Below are 9170 nucleotides of genomic sequence, written 5' to 3'. Positions count from 1 at the left end.
AACGGATCAAATTCGTTAATCTCTTCTTAGAAACTTCTGATAGATTTTCTAGTGCAATCTATCAGAGGGATTAAATATTCGTTCGTGGGCCTGATTGAAGAACAGTTCGTCCATCAGTTCCAGGGATATACAACAAGAGCAGAGCAATCTGTTGGTGTCCAAAATCTCGATTCGAGATTGAGGTAAAAATTTATAATCATTATTTAATTTTTACACACACACAATTTAATCGTAAGGTTGATACCTATTATGGAATCGTTCCATACAAAAATTTTAAACTTCCGCTGCACCGGGTATCAATCATAATTGATCTGATCGCCGCGTTCTCCAACAGTTTGAAAGCTAAATAAATATATAAATATATTTAAAATATCAATTATAGTTATAAATTATTCAAATAATGAATTGTTTAGTTTTTAAAAAATCAATAATTATTCAAATAATATTTTTAATGAAGCACAAATTTCAAATTATCATGCATATATATAAAAAAATATCAAATTTAAAGTTTTTTTTAAAAAAAATAAATAATTTTAAAAAAAAAATTAAAAAATTTGAAAAACCGGTCCAACTGGTTTCCCCGTTCTTGACCGGTCCAACTGGTTTTTGACCGGTTTTGACCGGTTCTGACCAGTGAGACCTGTTTTCCGGTTCTTGGTGGAGTTTCGAACAGATCCAGCGACTGGTTCTCGGTCGAACCGGTCGGTCCCTTTCTAAAAACACTGAGACAAGGCACTTGGATGCACAATTGATCTGAATTTCACAAATCAAACAAAAACAAGCAGCTACAAAGACCAATATGTGACAGAAAGTGATCATTGGTCAAACCCAAAGTATAGCATGACCCACATTAAAATAAAAATAAGTTCGATCCCCTTCTCCCTCGTAAAAAAAGCACATGGAATTAATTAAAATTAAAACTCATAAAAAACTGTGAAATAGATGTTCCCAGTTTAGATGCAAAAGGGGAAAACAGAGTGTAATTTCCTTGCATTTGTGATATAAGACGTGATTCATTTAGTACATTTTACGATGGTCACTGGTCTCCCCAAAATTCATACGCACAATACTTTTCCCAGCACTATCATCTTTCCTTAAAAGGTTCAGAGCTTTCTGAGATTCAATCACTGGAAAACGATGCTCAATTGCAGGAACAACTTTTTGTTGAAGAACAGCAGGCCACAAATGGGTTCTCAGTTCAGTAATCACAGAAGCTTTATAACTGAAATTCTTGGATTGTAGATTGAAAACTGAAAATAGTAACTACAAAAATAATAAAACGTACACTAAAAAAAAATTGGGGTAACCCTTTCTACGCCAAGAATAAGCACTATTACAATGAAGCTAATAATTTTTACCTTTAATTTCAACCTGCTTTTCTTGTAGTATAGCAAGATCTACACTACCAGATTCCATTCCATGCAAATCCACAATGACAACCTTACCCGAGATACAACAGCAATCAACATTTCTCTGAAGATCGGAAGCTCCGTAATCAAGAACCAAATCAACACCTGAAAAGGTGAATTTCATGTAAGTGCTTGTGGAAAAAAATGCCTCCACAATTTGTTATTCTTGACACACATTGGCTGCTCAAAATTTCAACATAGAATCGTATAAATACTATTTAGAATAAATTAACATGATGTTTTGATAAGAAACGTTAGCATAATCACAGAAGCAATATTAGGACTTAACTAAGTTATGAATTTGTCATGATTAAAGTGAAAAACAAAGGGGCCGATAGGAAATCCTTCTATGTAATCTCCATTTGGATCTCCACTAATAGGACTTAATTATGTTATGAATCTTTTATGATAAAGGTGATAATGAGGACAACAGGCATCATGCATTCTATACCAACAAGTGATAGAGAGAACAATAGTCATTACGCTTTCTCGTACGGACAAAATGATATCAACGATATGGAACATCATTTATGAGAGATTTACTAATTGTTTAAACAGTTAAAGCTTCTACAGCAGAATGGGAGTTTAAAAAGAAGTAATAAAAACTCAACTTTATTGAGAGAAGAAATATGAAACTAAATATTATTAATTTTTGAATGAATTTTCTTTACAAGCAAGACATATATAGAGTTTTCAAATTCAAGTAAAATCTACTATTATATTTATTATTATAAATATATAGCTTTCATTGTGAATTCTCTTTTTTGTAACTCATTATTTCCTCCATTTTCCTACCCTCTTATGCCTCCCTTCATGTTTTGGTGCACAGACCCTCCACATACACTGTTTAAATGACATTAAATTTTTATGTATTGACCCTCCGCATATACCTCAAGAAATGGCTTTGCATGGTTCTGCTTCCAAGCATCTCATTAGTGGTAGGTGTGAGGAGTCCATTCTTCAATATAACCACATTTATTCTCATGTTTAATTGCAAGTATAATAATTGATATCTTTACTATTTTATTAAACCTAAACACCTTATAAAAACTAATTGGTGTCTTGGTCTATTTTTGAGTATACCTAAAATGCCCTTATTTTCCATGTTTACTCACTACCCCACGTCTCCGAACTAACGGACCTTTTGTCAATTCCACGTTCCATTTTGTTCTTCCCACGTCTCATGTCTCCCAAACTATAAATATCTCTTTGTCAAAACCATAAAATAATCTAATAGTTCAATTCTGAAAGTCCACAAAACAAAGAAGATCGATCGCAAGTCTCCCCTCCGGTAACTATAAGGCAAGAATATATACGCGCCCGGTGCTTCTGTTGTTTTGGTGTCTTCTTTTCCCCTCCCCCCAATTATCATTATTACACTCGGATTAATTTTATTGATTTGTTAATTGCTCTTTCGTTTTTCTTTACAATTGTTGTGAAATATTGGTGAAAAATTGACAGTTTCTGAATTTTCAAATCTGAATATCTATGCAGATTGGCTTAATGATGATGAACCGAATGATCCCCACTTTGGAAGAGTTCATAAACAAGTTATAAGTCACGGATTTTTGACATGAGTATTGTCCTTATAATGTATATTGCTGGTACCATATGTTTTTTATATTTCAAGAATCAAGTTCATCAATTTTTTTACATAATGCATGATTTATACCCACGAACCATATTGTTTATGATAGGTTGTTTGTTGATTAAATTATTTTTGCACATATAGAATTTTTAAGATGTTGGCTTCCACGAAAGCAATGCATGTCAGAAGAAAAACGAAGAGCCGCAACTACCGTATGAATTGCATCAAGCAAAGCCACTGTCAAGCCCACCAGCAAACAAGCTTGTGTGTAGTTTACTATAATGTGTGACTGTGTGAGTTTTTTTAACAAAAATATAGCTTGAATTTAAATTCAACCCTGGAATGTCATTTATTTACTAAAAGCTTAATTGCGTAATATATTACTACAGAGAAGAAAAAATAAAAATATTTGATAGATGCAGGTATTGACTTATCAGGTTGAGATACTAAAAAAGGCTGAGGATGCAGTAATTTATTCTTTTGTAAATTTTTTATAAATCACAAAATGAATCTAGCTATAGGGGTGAAACGATTGCAAATGATAAACATTAAAAACTATATTTTTGGTATGAGTAAATATTTTTTATTTTGTATATAGATTTTGGCTTCCACTATCTTAATTGCTTGATAATGTTTGATATGATCAGTGAGTCTCTTTAATGGGATGTCTTCTTATGCTATCGATTTCATACATGTCAAATATTAGTGCTTTGAGTTTTTATTTATTATACTTATTTGTTTTGTTTAACATTTTATTTATATTTTTCAAATTATTGTATTTTTTATTTATATAACATGTCTTATTTATTTTGAGCATATCAAAACTAAAAACATAAAAAATTAATTGTATTGCATATATAATACATAATATTCATGTATTAATCTTTACTATATAATAATAGAATCTTTACTATATAATAATAGATAAAATGAAAAATTGGACTTTAACATATATATAAGCATGACTTAACTTTTTTTTATCGTTCGATCTTCTTCCTCCTTGCCGTGTTCCTCCATTGAAGGCGTGGGAAAAGCTTTTCAAGCTTCTGAAACTTCGGTTTTGACTCAATCCGTCCGATAGGAATTATTTCTGAAGTTATATTAACGATCACGGCTGAGAGAGCTCCGTTCTGAATTAAGTTTCTCTTATTTCTTTGAAGTTTGATTTTTTGGAAGTTTATAGAATCGAACGATAATCGGGGACGTTGTTCTTGAACTACTTGGTAGTGTTTATTCTCTGTCGGATCGGAGATAGAACGTCGTTCGGAATTGTTATGATTTTATTGATGATTTTTGAGATTTTGAGTTTTGGATTTGTTGGATTTGAGTTGTATTGGATGATTGATGTTTGATATGAGTTTATTGGATCGATATTATGTTGTCTGTGTTTTCGGTTGATCAAAATATAGCCGTTATGCCATCAGTTTGAGTTTTGAATATCGTTTCGTCGATTTGATCGAACCGTGTTTGATTGGAGTTTGGATTGTCGATATTGATCTTTGTGGCTTCTTTTATAGATTGAATTGAAGCCAGTGGAGTTGCGAGGTTGCAGCTTTGGATTGTTTTAAAGATCGAAGCCGATTGAAGACTGTGAATCAACGAGAAGGTATAAGACGATATTGGAAAGAATAGGACGATTAACTAGAATCCGGATTGATTCGAGTGTCCTCGAGAAATCACATACTTGCATGTTTATGTGAACTAATTGAGTTTATTGATTGAATGTATTAGAATTCACATGCATTCATATTGAGCCAAATGATTGTTTCATTTTGAATTAGACGTTCTTGGGATTATAGTTGAGTGGCTTTGTAGGCGAATTACTACAATTGCAAGATTTAACTCTCTATAATCCTCCGAAGTCTAGAGGATTGAAATATACATAATCCGCCTCGAAAGGGGAGTTCGATGTGATCGTTGTGATATTTTATCCTCGGGATCCCAACCGAAGAAAAGAAGAGACGAGATGCATTTTGATTATCTGAGCTTGATAATCTAGAGATTTGAAGTAATGCATTCATTGCACTTTCATTTGATTATGTGTGAGTTTTTTATATCATTACTTGAGATGGTTATTTGATATAGCATGTTTGTCTCTTATATTGGGAGTTATTCTCACCGGTTTATCCGGCTGTTGTCTTATCTTTGTGTGTGTGCTTGGCAACAGGTGGGGCAGGACCGAGTCAGAGATCGCATGGCTAGGTGTTGATATGATAGAAATGAGGACTCGTTGTTGTTAGAAGTTGAACTCTTGTATGGAGCATGTTCTATTAGTTCGAATATTGTATAACTCTATAACTACATTTGTATTGAATTATTGATAAGTGTATTTTATACACTTAATTTATATATGATTTTAATTATTAAATATTTGTTTCGAGCAGATTTATGCGTGAGTTTTGTTGTATTTGTGATTGTAGGGAATTTATAAATTGACGATGAAAGATGAAGAAAAAGAAGATTTGTGAAATAAAAGGAGAAAAAGTGAAGAAAATAACAAAAGAGAAAAGAAAAGCTGCGAAGAGAAGAAAGAAAAGGAAAAGAAACGTGAAATTCTTTGGGCTTTCTTATTTGGGCCTTTTGACGCGTACAATATAAAAGGAATTCTGGAATCAGAATTGAAAGGAAGCCGCACGCACAGGGCCGGACAATTCACACAGAGAAGAACAGATCGTGATTTCTGGAGGAAGAAATTTGTGCTTTAACGTGAAGAACGAAGACGGAGCTCGATCAACCGGACACGGCGTCGACGATGGATTTGATTTCTTCTTTTATTTATTTAATTCTGAATTCATGTCTGGATTTTTGAACATGAATTGGTTTTATTTGAATTTTATTATGAACTAATCTTTTAGAGTCTAGAGGTCGGATGGAACCTGGTGTAGACACTTTCATGAGTTTTTGATTTTATTGAATTGAATTCCCTTAGATTAATTGTTCTTTCTAGTTTTGATTGTCGTTTCAATTATTTGATCAATAATTGATTTGTAATATTTATTTGGAATCCGGCACTCGACAGATGAGATTTTGAATAGGACAGATAGAATTAACACCGTTAATTATTATATAGCTCGAGAGAGTATATAGCGTTAATGGAGTTTTAGGAAGAACATTGTTTTAAAATAGATCACTGCAATTAAATTCTTAATAGAGATATTGGAATTGAACTGTAGTTGATACACTCTATTTGATGCTCGAGAGAGGGAAATAGAATAATCTAAGTGTTCTTGGCTATTAATTGAAAGAAATTCATGAAACTAAATTATTTAGAAATGATTGTTGTTGAAACCAGATAAAATCTAAACCTCTAAACCATTTTTCCTCTGATTATTAATCTCTGAAAATTGTGTGCGTGCTATAAAATCATCTTTTATTTTATTTATTTGCAAACCTCTAAAATTAAATTTTCTAAATAAAATTGGGACTATTATAATTACAAGTACTGAATATTTTCAATTTAATCTCCGTGGGAACGATACTTGATTCATTCACTATATTAAAACTTGACACTCGTACGCTTGCGAGGAATTTTTCACAACAAGTTTTTGGCGCCGCTGCCGGGGAGTAATTTTTGAAATTAATTTAGTCTTGTTAACAATTAGTCTAGATTTTAATTTAGAGTTTTTATTTTTATTTTTAGTTGCTGATTGTTTCTATTTTTCTTGAAGTGCAGTTTATGCGAAGGTCTCAAAGCGAAAATTCACTACTGTTTGATCCGGAGATCGAACGAACTGCACGTGCTTTGAGAAGAGCGAGGAGAGAAGAACTGAGGAACATGGCTGAAGAAGAAGTACAACAACCTCCCGTGGTGCCAATCAGATACCACTTCAAACCGACCATCCAGGCTCACTATTCTGGAATCGCTCGAGGGACCATTAACGCCAACAATTTTGAACTGAAGCCGGCGTTAATCAACATGGTTCAATCGAACCAATTTAATGGAAGCACTACTGCAGATCCTCACCTACACTTGAGGACATTCAAGGAGATAACAGACACGGTAAAATTTAATGGAGTTTCTGATCATATAATTAGACTGCGTTTGTTTCCTTTTTCTCTCAGGGATCAGGCAAGGAATTGGCTGCAATCTCTGCCGTTGGGGTGCATAACTACTTGGGAAGACATGGCAGTCAAGTTTCTTGCAAAATATTTTCCACCTGTCAAGTCCACCCAACTGAAGATCGAGATTAGTACTTTTCGGCAGCATGATTCTGAGCAGTTGTATGAAGCATGGGAAAGGTACAAAGAATTACTTAGACGTTGTCCTAACCACAATTTTGCAGATTGAGAGCAGATTGAGTGGTTCTACAATGGTCTGAACACACCTACTCGATTGTCTGTGGATTCTGCTGCTGGAGGGACCATTTTTGCAAAGGATCCCGCTCAGGCCTACGATATGTGACGGCGGCGACCGGCGAGCAGAAAACTTCAAGAAGTGAGGGTGGTGATGATCGCGATAAGAGAAGCAGAAGAATGGGGAACGAGAAGAAAGAATGGCTATTGGCTAATTTAGGGCTTTTTTAAGCCCAATAAATTTTATTCTATTTATTAAATAGTACTCAAAAAATTTATATTTTTCAATTTAACCCTTGAAACTTTTAATTACTTGCAATTTAGTCCAAACATACCCGGAAAACGTGTCCGGGCCGTGTCAAGCCGTACCCAAAACATACCCGACCAGTCAAACTTGAATATCGACACGGGTTTTTCCATATCCGACACGCTTATTCGTGTGTCATACCCATACCCAATACTCCAAAAAAAAAATTTTGGAGTACCTGTGCTACATAGATGATAAGCTATCCGTCTGTGACATGATTCAAAAGAGATGGCCATGGCCTACTTGTACTTTTGCCCGAGCTTGTGCATATTGTTCCGGCAAAATGAGGTGAACCAGGACCACATTTTTGTTCATCTCCCTTTCACGAGACGTCTTTGGTTTAGAGAATTGGAGAAGTTGTGGTTTGGGCAATTCCGAGGGCAAAGGACTTATTTAATGATGATATTGGTTGTGGCCTTGGAAGAAGGGGTACAATTCATGGACTGTGGTGGTACACAGCACTTGTTGGTCGGTTTGGTTGGAGAGAAATAACAGGAATTTTTACGATATAGCAAAGAGGTGGTCGAGCCGTGCTGGGAGAAGATTATGTTATGGGTTTCTTTGATATGGATTAGGAAGCATATTGAGTTTAAGGAATTATCGGTTTCAGATTTATTAAGGGATTGGAGTTACATATTTTGTTAAAATGTTTCGAGTAATAGTTGTCTAGTGTGCGAACTGCTGGTCCTCTTTTTGTTATGTAATTAATAATTTTTTATAATCTAATACAATATCACTTCCTATAAAAAAAAGGATAAAGCATAGGTGAAACCTTACCCGCAAAATGGTTTCAAATTTATTAAGGGATTGGAGTTGCATATTTTGTTAACATGTACCGAGAAATAGTTGTCTAATGTGCGGACTGTTGGTCCTCCTTTTGCAATTAATAATTGTTTATCATCTAATATAACATCGCTTCCTATAAAAAAAATGGATAAAGGATAGGTGCAACCTACCAACGCACCCAGATTTCTCGATAACGGCCCTTGCAAAGTTTGTTGATGTGTGATCGACACAAAAATCAGCACCATAATGATGACAAATTGAAAACTTGTCGCTACTTCCTTAGGATATCATCAAGGGTGAGCATATGCAATAATATAGAAAATTACGTCAGTATAAATTGTTGCAGAAACGAGAATCGGCTGAAGATTATAATGCGGTAAACAATGTCACCTGTGGAGGCAATTACTTTTAAGCCCAAGTACTTTGCATATTGTATTGCCAACGCACCAATCCCGCTAGTGCCTTCGCGAATCTAAATATTATAGTTATAGGAGTCTAAATTAGTTAATGACTTTGATAATTTGCAACCAAAGAAAATATAAACAAAATACTGTCAACATTGTAAATAAATACAAATGGCGAAACAACTAGAAGTCATCACTTAACAAAACATATTACCTCGATGACAAAAATCAAGAAAAATTATAAACATAAGGCTGACATTTACTTCGACATTTAGGTATAAACACGCGCAAAACAGAAATATGGAATCAAAATCACTTTTTAAAATAACTTGTTTAAATCGTCGTTCAGTAACTTTTAGTCTCGGTTCTCACCAAAATCTTTT

General features: G+C 34.0%; 1 long non-coding RNA gene and 1 other non-coding gene across 2 annotated transcripts; both read right to left on the bottom strand.

Moving 5' to 3' along the window:
- Window positions 1–1420: 1420 nt before the first annotated feature.
- On the bottom strand, window positions 1421–8864 carry LOC140886834 (uncharacterized). The gene is made up of 3 exons (XR_012151707.1): window positions 8774–8864; window positions 8554–8661; window positions 1421–1514 (listed from the first exon to the last, which is right to left on the bottom strand). It is a non-coding gene; the product is annotated as an uncharacterized lncRNA (long non-coding RNA).
- Window positions 7170–7275, bottom strand: LOC140894227 (small nucleolar RNA R71). The gene has a single exon (XR_012153771.1). It is a non-coding gene; the product is annotated as a small nucleolar RNA R71 (small nucleolar RNA).
- Window positions 8865–9170: the final 306 nt, after the last annotated feature.

The sequence above is a fragment of the Henckelia pumila genome, chromosome 3 (assembly GCF_033568475.1).
Source record: "Henckelia pumila isolate YLH828 chromosome 3, ASM3356847v2, whole genome shotgun sequence".
NCBI classification, from domain to species: domain Eukaryota; kingdom Viridiplantae; phylum Streptophyta; class Magnoliopsida; order Lamiales; family Gesneriaceae; genus Henckelia; species Henckelia pumila.
Note: the sequence above shows the minus strand (reverse complement) of the source record. Positions and strands in the feature narration are given on the sequence as shown.